This window comes from Myodes glareolus, chromosome 7 (assembly GCF_982192425.1).
Source record: "Myodes glareolus chromosome 7, mMyoGla1.1, whole genome shotgun sequence".
In the NCBI taxonomy this organism is placed as follows: domain Eukaryota; kingdom Metazoa; phylum Chordata; class Mammalia; order Rodentia; family Cricetidae; genus Myodes; species Myodes glareolus.
In genome coordinates, this window is record NC_142032.1 from 53,455,524 (window position 1) to 53,472,993 (window position 17,470).

Consider the following 17,470-nt stretch of genomic DNA (forward strand, 5'->3'; position numbering starts at 1 on the left):
AACAAGGGGCAGGCACCTGAATTCCCAGGTCTTTCTTCCTTGGCCTCAGGTTGCCACACCCTAGCCAAATGTGATTGGCTGAGCTTCCCCATCACAACATTAGCTTGGCTTATTTCTAACCATTCTTCCTTCCTTCCTTCCTTTTATTCTTTCTATGTTTTCTTTAAAAATTTTACTTTTCATTTTACATACCAACCCCAGTTCCACCTTCCTCCCCTTCGACAGCCTCCAACCTCTCCTTTTCTTCCCATCCCCCACACACTCCTCAAAAGGGGTAAGGCTTTCCATGGGGAGTAATAAGGTCCTAGCCAGCTTTTCCTAACTTAAATGATCCCATCTATCTTCTGCCTCTAGGCTTATACCTTCTCTTACTTTCACTCTTACTCCATGGCTGTGTGGTTGGGTGGCTGGACACTACTGTCAAGCTCTCCTTGTTCTTACTCCTCCTCCTTGATCTTTTCTACCCAGATTTCTCCTCCTATTTATACTCTCCGGCTGTCAGACCCGCCCATTCTTTTTTTTGCCTGGTTTTTGGCCATTCAGATCTTTATTAAACCTGTCAGGTAATTTAGACTGGCAAAGTAACACAGCCTCACAGAGTTAAACAAATGCAATATAAAAGAATGCAACACATCTTTACATCATTAAACAAATATTCCACTGCATAAAAAAGTGATACACCTTTAACTAATATTCTGTAATAGTAAAATTTTTAGGTGAAAAAGAATGGTAGACATTAAAACCTTGGTGCGCAGCACAGAAGTCAAAGTTTAAGGAGATAGTTGAAAAAGAAAATTGAAAAGTAAAAAAAAAGCAGAAGAAGAAAAAGAAGGGAAAATTTACAGAATTAAACCACATGAAATTGAAAAAGTCACAGAAACCCAGTCCTTCTCCACACATATATTTGGGCAATAAGGAGAATTTCAGATATTCTAGACCTGTAAGTCAAAGAATATTCTAGACCTATAAGCCAAAGATATTCTAGGTCTGTAAGCCAAAGATGGAAGCCCCAACATTGCAGAGAAACCTTGTGTGACTGTCCAGGCAGCAAGCTGTGTCTCTCATTTCTATAGCACTTGAAGTGACTTGCTCTGCACTGTTTACTCAGGTGATGTTATGTCCTTCTCAGGTCTCTGGTGGGGCTAAGGAACAGATACAGTTTTACAGTTTTCCTTGTCAACAAATTCAGAAAAGAAATATAAGAGATGTAAAGTTTATAAGTTAAGAAACATAAAAGCTTAAGTTGTTTATCAAAGAAGGTGCTTTAACGTCTAAAAAATATTTTAGGATGCTAATATAATATATGATAGAACACATTTAAGCTATAAAGCTTTGTACTCGTTAAGATAGGATAGATAATATAATGCTTTCTCCAAATTTGCCAAACACAGATAGACTGGATATTGTGAATGTAATTATTACCTGATAATTGTCTCTATTGTATAAGTTTTAGTATGTTAGATTTAAAACCTTTCCTTTTATTTTGACAAAATGGGGAAAATGTTGCAGGGATTTTGCTTGTACTGTGATACTCTGAGACTGTTAAATAAAATTTACCTTGAATTGGGGCAGGGAGCTTGTGACTATCTAACTGGAATTGGCCATAGAGAAGCCAGCAATTTGAATAGAGAAGATGCACAGAAAGGACAGAGTAGAGACTTTAGTTTGGCTTTCTTTTTGATTTTTTTTTCTTCACAAAAATAATTACTTTAATAACATTCCTTATTGAAGGCTGACAAACCTCAAGGCAAGTCTAAGGAATTCTGGTAGGTTTGAGAGTTTTATAGTGCAGAGAATGCACACATGCAAAAATGTATTCATAGACATAACTGAAAGAGACTCCTAGAGAATACACACATTTTTTTGTAAAATAGTACAAGGTTGTGCTTTATGTATGCATAGTTAAAATACCTGGAAAGAACAAGCAACCAAATTTTATTGTACAGAAGATTAATTCTTTATTAATTATTAATTCATTTCTTAAGAGTATGCCCAGAGGTGAGTTCATTAACAGCTGAAAGTGAGCAGATTTTTAATTTAAAGCAAACTTTGACTATGAAATGTCAATTATCAGTTATTGTAGCAAAAAGATAACATACAAGGGCAACTTTTTAATTTATTTACTTCTGTGATTGTTCAACTTCTTCTAAAGAACATTTTGTGCACAACAAAGATAAGATCAGATTGTATCCAGTGAGTGGGGTTCCAAGTAGCACTGAGATGCCTTTATCTCTCACGTAGCCAAAGGCTACTTGCTGGTGTCTGCCTCTCTACAAAAGTTCTCCTCGGTTTCCAACTGAGAAAGCAAGCCAGAAACCATTTCCCCACTTGAGATTAGATTATAAATCACACCTGAGCTAGCAGCATGGGTTGCAGTTGGTTATTGTTCTATATCTGTGACTTCTCATTTATCCTTCCTTGTTGAAAATTACACAATCTTCCTGGAAAATACAAAGAGGAGAGCCTATTAATTACTTATGTTATAAAGCAGGTTTACAAAAGATTAGACGGCGAAAGGTACAAATTAGGAGAGACCAATTGTAGACTCTTAATGACTTCTAAAGATTGATAGGAGACATTTCCCATTGGCACACTATTGAGATAGGTCTTAATGACCTGATTAATTTAAACAAAACCATAGATGGTGACAAGGACTTAAATGACCCAGGGAATTATAAGTTAAAGCTGAGAGAGAATTGGCTTCTATTGAAGAGAAATTACAGAAGGCCCCTGTGGATCATGTGGATCTGAAACTTAACTGCATTGTGTTCATATTACACATTCTTCTAAACATTCCCTACAGGAATTTTAATGCAGAGAGAGTATATTACCTTAGAATGGATACTTTTTACTGAATAAGCTGAGTAAAAAAATTGAAAACTAATGTGGAAATGGTCTTTGGATTAATTCTAAAAGGTAAAGTGAGACTTTATCAATGAGAAAAAATAAACTCATCAAAAACTATACTACCTATAGTAATGACAAAATTGAAAATTTATGGAAAGAAAGTGAACCCTGGCAAAGAGTTTGTACTACTTTTTGGGAGAGATTGACAACAACTATTTCAAAGCAAGAGAATACAACCTATAAAGAGAACTAGCAGGATCCTTTCTCATCTTGAACAGCACACATGAATAACTGGAGACCCTACATTCTATACTGATGCAAATAAATCATTTAAGGCAGGTTACAAACCAGAAAATTTTAGTAAAGTGAATCAAAGCTCTTATGATTCTGTCTAAAAGTTGGAATATTCTCATGGTACTTAGGAATTTTAAAGAAACTCTCAACATAGTTACCAATTCACAATATACAGAACAAATTGTTTTGTATATTAAAATCGCTTTATTTATACCAGAAGTAGCAAAACGGACTTTATTATTTATTCTGTTACAAGATACAATAAGAAATAGGAATCACTCTGTATATATAACACACATCTAATTCCATATGGGTCTGCCAGGTCCTCTAGCATAAGGCAATGCAGAAATTGATCAATTATTGTTTGGAAATGTGCTCAGTATTTCATTAAAAATGTCATGTCAATAGCAAAGGTTTAAAAAAGGCTTTTCTATCACCTGGCAACAAGCAAAGAAAATTAAAAGGTGATGTCCTACTTGTACTTTATATAACCAAACACCACTACCTGCAGGAGGTAATTTAAAGGGAACCCAAAGGAATGAAATCTGGCAAAAGGATGTATACCATTTAGTAGAGTTTTAAAAACTAAAATCTTTACACCACACCATTGAGACTATTTCGGAACTTTGAATTCTGAAAAAGCTGATTCAGCAATCACACATTTGCTAGAAGTTATGGTAACCCTGGGCAAACCTGTACAAATAAAGACAGGCAATGCTCCAGCACGTGTCTCTAAGAAAATGAAACAAATTTTTTGATTATTATAATATAAAGCATCCAGGTATACCACCCAATCCCATAGGATGGGGAGTTATAGAAAGTTCAAATGAAACTCTAAAGGATATGTTAAATAAACAGAAAGGGATGATAAACACCCCCAGAAATAAATTTCATAGTGATTTATTAACTTTGAATTTTTTTAAAGCTACTAAGAAAGAAACAACTATACAGAGATATTGGATAATAAAAAAACTATAGAATTAAATCAACTGATATATTTTAAAGATGTATTGACCTCAGAATGGAATCCAGGACATGTGTTGTGTTTGGAAAAGGGATTTTGCTTTTGTTTCCATGGGAGAAGAAAAGTTATGGATACCATCAAACTTGATAAAAATTTGATTTGAACAAGAGAGATCCTTTCATTAGAAGAGATGATAGTTCATCAAATAGCATGGGCATTTAATCTAAACTATCCTATAAAACTGACAAATGCTTTTAATTTGATCAGATATAACTTGTCAAAAGAGAATCTCCACAAAATTAAAGAAGGAGGAGGGTTTTGTTTCTGTCTTTCAGGAACATAAAGGCATATGCCTAAGGAATAGAAATGCCACTGGACAAATGAGACATATTAAAAGAAAGGACAAATCATGCAGAAAAAGATCTCAAAAAAGTTAATTGGGCTACTGGTATAGCACATTGGTATAAACATTGGTATAGCAGAAAATAAAATTTCATAAATTTTCCCAAATGTTTGTTTCTGCTTTTCTCTGCAGACAAATAATGTAAATGGTCTTTTTGTAGTCTCAGACCAATTAAACATTAAAACTGGCTTTGGAGTTTTTTAAACTCAAGTATGCTAACTAAAGTGAAATCTAAAATCTCTGTTTCATGTTCCACCTAATATGGGATAGAAGAAAAACAAATATATAAGGAGTACTTTCTTGCCTCTAAGCTCATAAATCTTTGGTTTTATAATGACTCTTTAACAGCTTTTCTTAAGGTATAAGATTTAATATATATATATACATATATGTATATATATTTCAAACTTTTTGTCATAATATTAATGATCATATAGAGTACTAAATAATTCTAGAAAAAGGTTTCATCTACCTTAATGGTCATTATTTCAGATTTCAATTTCTATCAGTTTTATGCAGTGAACCATGACCATGTCTAACAGTAAACTTTGAGTCTCTGTATGGAGGATGGGGCCCCACAACAATGATTCTGCCTGGACTATGATAACACCAATAACTTGAAAAACACCACCTAAAAATCAGCATTGGATTACAAACTGCTTAGAACAAATTCAAGGTGCCTAGCTGAAATGATCCAGCCTAAGAGACTTCTCTAGCCAAAACTTGAGACAAGCCTAGCACTTTCCCATTACACAGAGACTAGACAACAAATGATAAACCTACCTCTCCCAACACTTGAGAATTGAACAAATTTTTTCTTTTCAAGATTCCACGAAGATGCTGACTCCCCCAGACAGCAGGAAGTATATTTAAGAACAAGATGTCCACATTCCCAAGAGGTGGGGTGGGTGGGTTTTGTCATTCAATATGTTGTGGATATTTGTCATTGTTTATGGGGGTGGGTTTTATGTTGTTATTGGTCACAGTCATGAGGAAAGTTGTACAAAGATTAGATTCAGGGTTCTTGTTTTAAAATGAAAAAAAGAGATACAGATATGATAAGATAAAAGGGTAGATTGTAGAACCTACTCTGAAAAGAAAAAAAGGAAGGATATAGATATGATAAGATAATAAGGTAGATTATTGATTCTAATTTTAAAAAGAAGCTACTAGTTTTAAATGTTTTACATTGGATTGGAATTTTGTATAGTGTATACAAATTTTGTGTATTGATACATATTTGAGATTAATTTTGTTAGGACATACTATACATACATTTCTCCTCTTGTTTAAGGCACTGTACCTACACAACTCATGTACCAGCATGAAACAAATTCCAACTGTTTAGGATAAAATGTCAATCACCTAGTATAATCCAACATACTAGGAATGTTTTCAAGGTCAAACAAAGACATATGTTAGATACACGGGTCATCTTTAACCACATTGAAATCCACAGAATATGGCATTTAAGATATTTAATAACATATGTTCTTTTCCATGACAATGAGACATGTCTGCTCCTGAGACCATCAATCTACTTCACAGAAGATAATGGGCAACAAAAAACACACCACAGGGAGTTGAATTTCCTCATGGAAAAAGTAAGCCATGGGGCAATAAAATACTCTTGCCTTGACTATTGACATTATACTAATTGGACATGTGCTATGACATGTGCATAATTGCACAAGCAGGACAAAAAGAGAGTGATTCCCAAACTTTGTTCCTGGAAAAATACAAAGAAGAGATTCTATCAGTTATCTAGGTTATAAAATGGATTTACAGAAAATTAGAACAAACACCCAAGAAAAAAGGCAAATTATGAGTGATAGACTGCAAACTCTTTTTTGTGGTTTTTCAAGACAGGGTTTCTCTGTAGCTTTTGAAGCCTGTGCTGGAACTGGATTTTGTAGAACAGACTGGCCTCAAACTCACAGAGATCTGCCTGCCTCTGCCTCCCAAGTGCTGAGATTAGAAGCATATACCACTGTCACCCAGCCAGATTGCAGACTCTTAATGACTTACAAAGATTGCTATCTATAGCTGACTTCTTGGATAACATCTGATCTAATAATTCAATTGAACGAAGCTTTAGATGGTGAAAAAGATCTAAAGCATCCCAGGGGATTAACAGCTAAAGTTGAGAAAGAATTGACTTGGATTGAAGAGAAAATACAGGAGGCACATGTGGGTCATGTGGTTCTGAATCTTAACTGCATTCTGGTCATAAAATACTCTAAATATTCCCCTTCAGGAATTTCCAGTCACGGGGAAAATCTTACAATAGATCTTTTTAGCATATAAACTGAGTAAAAAATTAAAATCTTATGTGGAAAAGGTCTCTTAATTATAAAAGAAAAATTGAGATTTGGTCAATTAGAAGAAATTAAAGCAGCAGAGAATAAACTACCTTTTACTAATGATGAAATTAAAAATTATGGGAAGGCAGACTGATCCAGGACCTGATCCAGAGTCAGCAATCTCTACTGGAACAGGTACAGGGGAGTAACCCCTGAGCATGTGAGCCAGAGTCAGAGTCCACTGAGGCCTGTATGCCACAAAGTTGGAAAATGTAAAAGAAATGCACAATTTTTTAGATAAGTACCATATACTGAAATTAAATCAAGACCAGGTGAACAATTTAAATAGAGATATAAGTCATGAGAAAATAGGAGCTGTCATCAATAACCTCCAAACCAAAAAAAGCCCAGGACCAGATGGGTTTAATACAGAATTCTACTAGAACTGCCAAGGAGCTAGTACCTATACTCCTTAAGGTGTTCCACATAATAGAAAAAAAAAGAATCATTGCCAAACTGTTTTTATGAAGCCGCAGTAAACCTAATACACAAACCACACAAAGAATCAACCAAGAAAGAGAATTACAGACCAATCTCACTCATGAACATCAACGCCAGAGGAGAGGGTGCCTGAACTGTCCTTTCCCCACTGTCACACTGATGTTTACCTAGAATATCACCATAGAATCTTCAACCAGCAACAGATAGAGATAGAGACAGAGACCTCATTAGAGCAATGAACTGAGCTCCCAAGGTCCAATTGAAGGACAGAAGGAAGGAGATGATGAGCAAGGAAATCAGGACTGTGAGGGGTTGGTCCACTAACTGAAGGAGCATGTGATTAAACTGCACTGGCTGATTATGGCTGACAATGGAGACTAACTGAGAAGCCATTGATAAAGGCACTGGGACTTGTATCTATAGCATGTTCTGGCTTTTTGGGACCCTCGTTTATATGGATTCACAGTTTTCTAGGCCTGGATGTAGGAGGGAGGGTCTTGGACTTCCCACAGGACAGGGTTCCCTGCCCTCTCTCAAGCAGTGAGGGGGAGGGAGGAGGAGAAGTGGCGGAGTGGGAGGGAATTGGGAAGAAGGAAGGAAGTGTACATTTTTGAATGGAAAAATAAAATAAATAAATTTCAAAAAATTGCAATCAAATACTGGCAAACCGAATCCAAGAACACATCAAAAAAAATTGTACATTATGATCAAGTAGGCTTCTTCCCAAAGATGCAGGGCTGTTTCAACATACAAAAATCTGTCAATGAAATCCATCATATAAATAAACTGAGAGAAAAAAACCATATGATCATCGCATTAGATGCTGAAAAAGCATTTGACAAAATTCAACACTCCTTTATGATAAAGGTCTTGGAGAGATTAGGGATACAAGGTTCATACATAAATATAATAAAAGCAATATACAGCAAGTCGACAGCTAATATCAAATTAAATGAAGAGAAACTTAAAGCCATTCCACTAAAATCAGGAGCAAGACAAGGCTGTTCACTCTCTCCATATCTATTTAATATAGTGCTTGAAGTTCTAACAATAGCAATAAGACAGCATAAGGAGATAAAGGGGATTCAAATTGGAAAGGAAGAAGCCAAACTTTCATTATTTGCAGATGACATTATAGTGTACATAATAGACCCCAAAAACTCTTCCAAAGAACTCCTACAGCCGATAAACACCTTTAGTAATGTGAGGGGTTTGTCTGCCCACTGAGACGGTGTTACTGATCTAATGAGAGCTCACCAAAGCCAACTGGACTGGGACTGAATGAGCATGTGATCAAACCGAACTCTCTGAATATGGCTGACAATGAGGGCAGACTGAGAAGCCAATGATAATGGCACTGGGATTTGATTCTACTGCATGTACTGGCTTTTGGGGATCCTAGTCTATTTGGATGCACACCTTCCTAGGCCTGGATAGAGGGGGGAGGGCATTGGATTTCACACAGGGCAGGGTACCCTGCCCTCTCTTATGGTTGGAGGGATGAGGGGAGAGAAAGTGTGAGAGTGGGAGTGAAATGGGAGGAGTGGAGGAGGGGAAAATTTTGAATGGTATTATTTATAAAGCAAAAAAAATAAAATGTTTGAATAAAAAATAATGTAGATTTAAAGGTATGGGTTAGTGCAAGCTATAAAAACTAGTTATAAAGAAGCCTAAGCTATCAGTAAGCATTCATAATTAATAAAAAATAAATAAAACATGGAACTGACATAAAAAGATAAACATTAATCGTTAACATAGAACTTAGAAGCTTGCTATGAGTCCATTCAACTATAACCACCCAAGTTTTGAAAAAGAGGCCAAAGTGCTGTCTGGAGAAATAACAGCATCTTCAACAGATAATGTTGATAAAATTGAATAGCTATATTAAAATAGTGAAACTAGATCCTTATCTCCATCCTCCACAAAACCCAACTCCAAATGGATCAAGGACCTCAACATAAGACCTGGAACCCTGCTTTGTTTCACTGAACCTGCACACAACAAGCCTGCCCTTTTGTCTATGAGGTCCCTGGCCAGCAAGTGGTCCTGATCCTGTACCAGAAGATTCATCAGAGTGGTGAGTGTTTTCCTGTAGAGAGCTGTGTAGTGCCACCCCTTAAAGATGGCACTGGTTTCTGCCTTCCACCTCCCGGATGGTGAGTGCTCTCCGTTGTAAACAACTCCATATATGGCTAAGGCTAAGGATCTGGCTTGCTTACGCGTTTCTGGACCTATCTGCATTTTCCACTTAGCATGCTGGGGTTGGCTACCCAGAGGCTATTTAAGCTGTGGGCTGGCTTTCCCCAGGGTCAGAAGATTGTTCAAGGTTCCTGAATAAACTGCAGAAAGAAGAGTCAAGTGTTGTGTCTTCCTTGCTGGTCTAGGTGGTCATGACAAGTGGTGGCCTGTACGGAGAATCCCTCTTGTCAAGGACTCAGAACTTTCTGCAGTCAGGACAGTGCACTGGTAAGTTCCCAGGTAAGGTGGAAATCCGCGATAAGAGCGGGGATAGCGACCGTGATAAGAGCGAGAATAATCGCTCTACTCTGTACATAGAGAAAGAGCGAGGAGCGGTTTCTGCAAGTTGACAGACCAAAAGTACGAGCAGTTCAGCAAGCTGACAGATCGAAAGTACGAGGGATTCCACAAGTTGATAGACCGAAAGTACGAGTGGTTCTGCAAGTTGACAAACCGAAAGTAAGAGCGGTTCCACAAGTTGATGAACTGAAAGTAAAAAGGGGAGATAGTTTGATTATGGACGCTTCTCAGTCACACCCAATTTTTTTGGCTCTAAATGAGCTGCTACATTCAAAGAAATTAAAGATATAATGAAGTATCTTGGAGAGGTTTCTGAATGAGTGCGATACCGTTGCCCCCCTGGTTCGCCGTTTCAGGAAGTCTCTCAATGTCATCATGGGAGAAGTTAGGGAGAGATCTAGACTTTGCTTTTGAACAAGGGACCCTTAAGAGTGGGGTCAGGCCAGTTTGGAAACTAGTTAAAGGCTGTCTTGAGGACCAACAATGTAGTGAGGCAGTAGAGAATGGACAGGCCGCTTTAGAGATGTTTCAGGAGGAGAGGTCAGAACAAGCAGACAGTGAGAAGGACATAGAAAATTCAGAGTCTATAGATTCAGAAGAAGAGCTACAGGCACTTGTAGAACAGATGGAGAGAACAAGAATAAGAAAGAAAGAAAAAGGGAGAGAGAAGGGAGACCCTAAGAGAGAGGAGTGCTGCGAGCCTTCCTCGTGCCAAGCAATACCTTCGGCACCCCCTCTTTATGTGGAAGGAGGTCAGGGTGGCTCCAGATGCACATTTTGTCTGGGCATCTGGAAAGCAGTGAGAACTGAGCTGAGACTAGCTCATCCAGTGTTTCAGGATCCGCAGGGGAACAGATATGAGGAACCTTTAGATTTTAAGATTATTAAATCCCTGGCTGAGTCCATAAGAACTTATGGGGCTCATGCTTCCTTCACGGTGGCACAAATAGAAGCCCTGAACTGATATTGTATGATGCCCAGTGATTGGAATGTGCTTGCTCATGCATGTTTAAGCCCAGGACAATATGTAGACTAGAGAGTCTTTTTGATAGAGTTTGCAAACGAGGAAGCGGCTGCCAAACAAGCAGCAGGAAACCATGCTTGGGACAGGGACATGCTACTTGGCCAGGGTCGCTTTGCCAATCAGCAGACTGGGTACCCAGTTCAAGTCTTTGAACAGGTTAATAGAATTGGCATTAGAGCCTGGAAGGCCTTGTCCAACCAGGGGGAAGTGAGCAGCAATCTTACCAAGATCCTGCAGGGCCCCACTGAGCCATTTTCAGATTTTGGTGCTCGCATGGTTGAGGCTGCAGGTAGACTTTTCGGGGATCCAGATCAGGCTATGCCACTGATAAAACAGCTGATATATGAGCAATGCCTGAAGGAATGTCAAAATGCTATAACCCCTTACAAAAGCCAAGGCCTTAAGGCATGGATGAAGGTTTGTAGAGAGTTGGGAGGGCTGCTTACTAATGCAGGCCTAGTGGCAGCAGTGGTTCAGCTGGCACAAGGGAAAAGAGCAACTTCAGGTGCCTGCTTCAAGTGCGGCAAAATGGGGCATTTAAAATGGCAGTGTCCAGAAAGAGGAGATGCCCTTCAAGGGCCTGATGGCCAACATTTAGCTCAGCCAGACGTATGTCCAAGATATAAAAAGGGGAAACATTGGGCAAATGAGTGCTGGTCTGTAAAGGACATAAATGGCTGGCCTTTGCCTCAGATGCCTGTGGGCTCCTGTCCAAAAAATGGGCAGCAAGGCCCCCGCCCCCAGGGCCCGCAAATATATGGGGCAGTCGAGAGTCAGGACGAGGACACAAGCCAGGGGGCATGGCCTACTCTCCGACATCCGACATCCGAGGGACCGCGGAGAGCCACTGCGGGCTCAGCAGGACTGGACCTCCGTGCCACCACCAGACTCGTATTAACTCCCAAAATGGGGATCTAGCTTGTGGAATCAGATTTTAAGGGGCCTCTTGATCCAGGAACAGTAGGGTTACTTATAGGAAGGTCTTCCATAACATTGAGGGGTCTAAGAGTTCATCCTGGAATTATAGATCCAGATTATACTGGTATAGTCAAAATCATGGTAGAGTCACCTAAAGGCATTTCTGCAATTTCTCCTGGAGATCAGATTGCTCAGCTCGTACTCCTTCCCAGTCTTCATAGGTGGTTTGAAGCCTGCCCTGCAGAAAGGAGAAATAGAGGTTTTGCCTCCTCAGGCACAGACTTAACCTTTTTGTCCCTTGACTTGGACCAACAGCCAGTTTTAACACTCAAAGTAGATGGAAAATGCATTCTTGGCCTATTGGATACAGGTGCTGATAAAAGCATCATAACCAAGAAGGATTGTCCATCAGGATGGCCAATTCAAGCTTCCTCTCAAACCTTACAAGGCCTGGGTTTTTCAAAAGCCCCAGATATGAGTGCTAGACAGTTACAATGGAACGACAATGAAGGCCATTCGGGGAGTATTCAGCCTTATGTCCTAGATCTCCCCATTTCCCTGTGGGGAAGGGATCTGCTGAAAGACGTGGGATTTAAACCCAGTAATGAGTATTTCCCAGCTTCACAACAGATGATGACAAAGATGGATTATCATCCAAGTTTCGGATTGGGAAAAAGACTGCAGGGGCAGAAAGACCCTATATCTGTACAGCAACATCCTTCTAGGCAGGGGATGGGTTTTTCTTAAGGGCCACTGGGGAGGGAATTCCCATTACATGGAAAACAGAGGAGCCAGTGTGGGTTCCTCAGTGGCCTCTCTCCTCTGAAAAATTAACAGCTACAAATGAGTTGGTAACAGAACAGTCAACCCTGGGTCATATTAAGCCATCCATCTCCCCTTGGAATACCCCTATTTTTACAATTAAGAAAAAATCAGGGAAGTGGCGCCTATTCCATGATTTGCGGGCCATTAATAATCAAATGCAGCTTATGGGGTCGGTACAACGTGGGCTGCCTCTGCTGTCTTCCCTACCTGCTTCCTGGCCTGTAATTGTGATAGATATGAAAGATTGTTTTTTCTCCATTCCCTTGTTTCACAAGGACAGTGAGAGATTTGCCTTTACTGTTTCGTCCCGTAATCATGAAGGACCAGATAAAAGATATGAGTGGATTATTTTGCCACAGGATATGGCCAATAGCCCTACTATGTGCCAGTTGTATGTAAGGGAGGCTATTGCACCGTTGCCAGAGAGATTCCCTGCTCTGAGATACATTCATTATATAGACAACATATTGCTGGTTGCTAAGGGTGAACAAATGCTGGACCAGGCCTATATGGAGTTAGCTAAATTGCTTGAAAAGAAGAGATTGTTTATAGCCCCTGAAAAGGTACAAAAGGATAAAACTGTCAATTATCTAGGAGCACGAATTTATGAGAAGCACATTATCCCAAAAGGTAGAATTGAGAAAAGATAATTTAAAGACCCTAAATGATTTTCAAAAGTTGTTAGGCGATATAAATTGGATTAGATGTTATTTGAAGTTACCAAATTATGAGTTAAAACCCTTATATAATGTTTTAAATGGAGATTCCACTTTGGATTCTCCAAGGTAACTGACTAATGAGACACGAGAGGCATTGAGGAAGGTGGAAAGTAGATTACAAGATGCCTTTCTACAAAGGATTCAAGAGGGCCAAGACATTGTTTTGTGCATTCTTTCTTCATATCACCAACCTACAGTGCTGTTATGGCAAAATGGGCCACTGTTTTGGATTTATCCCAAAATATCTCCAGCCAAATCTCTTGAGCATTATCCTACTGTTGTAGCAACTTTGGCCCTGACTGGGAATCAACAGTGTTTACAATATTTTGGGACTGCCCCCACCACCATTATAGTGCCTTATTCCAGCCATCAGGTTCTACGATAGATGACTGGGCCATTTTACAATGTGGTTTTCATGGCACCATAGATATCCACTATCCCAAACATCCATTGTTGAGATTTTTTTAAGGAGCATTCTGTGATATTCCCTAAAATAACATCATTGCAGCCTATTTCCATGGCCCCAAATGTATTTACAGACGGATCTAAGATAGGCTGTGGGGTGTATATGATAGATAAACAAGAACCTGTGATGCATCAGTTTCAACCTGGCTCCCCTCAGATTGTAGAGTTGAAAATTGTAGTTGAAGTCTTTAAAGTTTGCCCTTTTGCATTTATTCTAATATCAGATTCTGCTTATGTTGTTAATGCCCTTAAAATTTTAGAAGTAGCTGGAACTATTAAAAGCTCAAGTCCAGTTTGCCTTTTGTTTCAGCAATTGCAACATTTAATTTGGCAGAGAAAAAAATGTTTTTACATCCAGCATGTTAGAGCCCATACACGTCTGCCAGGACCCTTGAGTGAAGGAAATGATATAGTTGATCAGTGGACTAGGATGGAATGTATACTCATGAGTTCTGCCTTGGAGAAGGTGAGGACTTTTCACAAGACTTTTCATGTTAATGCTAAAGCATTACAACACAAATTTCATCTCTCTCGAGCAGATGCTCAACAAGTGATTTTAGATTGCTCTCAATGTGTGACTCATCAACATCCACCCAGTACTGGAGTAAATCCACAGGGTCTACTCCCTCTAAAAATCTGGCAAATGGATGTGACACATATACCTGAGTTTGGAAATATAAAGTATGTACATGCATCTGTGGACACCTGTTCAGGCATAATACACACCACGCCTCTGATTGGAGAAAAGGCGCGCAATGTCATTGTCCATTGCCTGGAAGCTTGGGCTGCCTGGGGCAAACCTCAACAATTAAAGACTGACAATGGACCAGATTATGCAGGTCAAATCCTTGCCTCCTTTTGTCTACAAATGGAGGGGCAGCTTATTCATGGATTGCCATACAATCCTCAAGGACACGACCTTGTAGAGCGTGCTCATTGCACTTAAAAAGAATGCCTACAAAAACAAAAAGGGGGAATAGGTCATGGCCCCGAAAGAGAGACTTTCCCTTGTCTTATTTACTGTAATTTTTTTAAATTTGGACGCTCAAGGTCGTTCTGCAGCTTATAGACATCAGGACCCCCATGGCCCTGCTAAAGGGATGGTCAAGTGGAAGGATAGCCTGACAGGGCTATGGCGTGGGCCCGATCCCATGCTGACATGGGCACAAGGCTCTCTTTGTGTTTTCCCACAGGACCAACAAGATCTGGTGTGGGTGCCAGAGAGTTTGATTAAAATAGTTCAACATGAGAAGCATCATGCCTGTGCCTGTTGATGCTCCCCATGCCATGACTTTGTTACTGCTATTTTATTGGCGGCTGGAGCTGCCACTGCGGCAATAGCCATGAGCTATACTGTGCAGACTTTGCAGACTTTGAATAACCTTTCGGCCAACGTTGCATTGGCTTTGGATGTTCAGAAAGGAATCAATGCACAACTGAAAGGAGGACTAAGGGTGGTTAATCAAAGAATTGATTTAGTACAGGAACAAATCAATGTCCTCTGGCAAATGGCTCAGCTAGGCTCCCAATGGAAATATGCTGAGCTTTGTGTGACTAGCATACAATATGAGAACGTTACCCATGCTGCAAATGTCTAAACAGTTGTCTAGTTATCTCCTGGGTAACAGGACTGGAGAATTTGATACCATGATGGAATAGCTGAGGGTGGCCATTGTCACCGTGAACTCTACCTGAGTGAATGCATGACTAGCCACAGGATTGTCATCATGGATTACTGCTGCCATGAATCATCCAAAGGAGTGGGCAGGCATGGGAATGTTAGACCCCTTGGTGTTGGTCTCCCTGGTTTGCCTGTGATGTATATGAGAGATCAGGTTTTCTCAACAATGCAATGCAGCCATAATTATTCAAGCCTTTATGGCCCTTGAAACAGGACAGTCCCCCCCATGCATGGTTGGCAAAAGGTCAAATTGTTACACTTAGGATGCAAGGCTAAGCACTGCACTCGGGCTCAGCAGCTTTGGGCCCAGAGAAGAGCATGCCTGATTGCATGTGGGTTGATACCCTAGATCCCGCCTCTGAAAAAGATATAAGACTGGTCTGATACTCTTCGGGTGGGTGACGCCTGAATGAGGATTAGTACAAGGTCCCAATGTCTTTCTATATTCAGAGATCAGGCCTCTACTCTTGCCTGTTGCATCTAAAACAAAAGGGGGGAACTGTAGAGAGCCACGCCTTAAAGATGGCGCTGGTTTCCACCTTCCACCTCCCTGATGGTGAGTGCTCTCCATTGTAAATAACTCCATATATGGCTAAGGCTAAGGAACTGACTTGCTTCCGCGTATCTGGACCTATCTGCATCTCCCATGTGGCATGCTGGGGTTGGCTACCCAGAAGCTATTTGAGCTATGGGTTGGCTTTCCCCGGGGTCAGAAGATTGTTCAAGGTTCCTGAATAAACTGCAGAAAGAAGAGTCAAGTGTTGCGTCTTCCTTGCTGGTCGAGGTGGTCATGACATTTTCCCAACTGGCTGGCAGATGCCCCAGAAAGGGAGCACAGACACCCTTCAACCCCCTAAACTTTCTGGTCATTCATCAGGGGCTTCTCTACCAGGCAACTGCCTTTCTCTTTCTATCCCATGCCAGCTTGATTCCAGGCACCCCTTCCCTCCTGGAGGGTCATAAGATCACCCAACTCAGCCTGTTTTAGGGATGAGTCTCTGGGGACAAAGTGGTGAGTGCAACTGAGTAGGAGTTCCTTTGATTCACTGAGCCTGCACACAACAAGCCAGACGTTTTGTCTGTTAGGTCCTTGGCCAGCAATTGGACCTGATCCTGGACCAGAAGATACATCAGAGAGCATTTGGAGGAAAAGATGGGCAGGTGCCAATGCAAAAAATCCTCCAACAATCCGAAAAACAACATGATAACACCAGAACCCAGAGAACATACAACAGGAAGACTTGAACACCCTAATCCAGAAGAGGTAGAAGAAATAGCCTGTTTGGGCATTAGGACAGGGTGGTGAGTGCAACCAGGCAGGCAGGAGTTCCTTTGTTTCAATAGCCTGACGGCAGCAAGGTAGGCCTCTTATCAGCGAGATCCCTGGCCAGCAAGGGGCACTGATCCTGTAGCAGAAGATCCATCAGAGGGATGAGTGTTCTCCTGACCAGCAGCAGAAGCCAGGAAACGGAGCACAGACATTCACCAACACCCTTAACTCCCTGGTCATTCTGCAGGGGCTGCTCCACCCTGCTATGGCCTCTCTCCTCCTATCCCATCCCAGCTTTCACCCAGGAACCCCTTCCCTTCTTCTTCCATTCATCTGGACCATAAAATCCCCCAGCTGAACCTGTTTGGGCTCTGGAAGTGGGTAGTGTGTGCAAACAGACAGATGGGAGTACCTTTGTTTCAATAGACTTATGGCAGCAAGGTAGACCTTTTGTCATCGAGGTCCCTGGCCAACAAGGGAACCTGACCCTGTACCTGAAGATCCATTGGACAGCATTTGAAGCAAGAGATGGGGAGGCGCCAAGAAAGAATTCCTCCAACAATCTAAAAAACAACATGAAAACACCAGATCCCGGCGATCTTACAACAGAAGGACTTGAACACCCTAATCCAGAAGAAGTGGGAAAAAATGACATTATGAAAGTGATAGAGTCCCTTAAACAGGATATGAAAAACTCCCTTAAAGAAATGGATGAGAG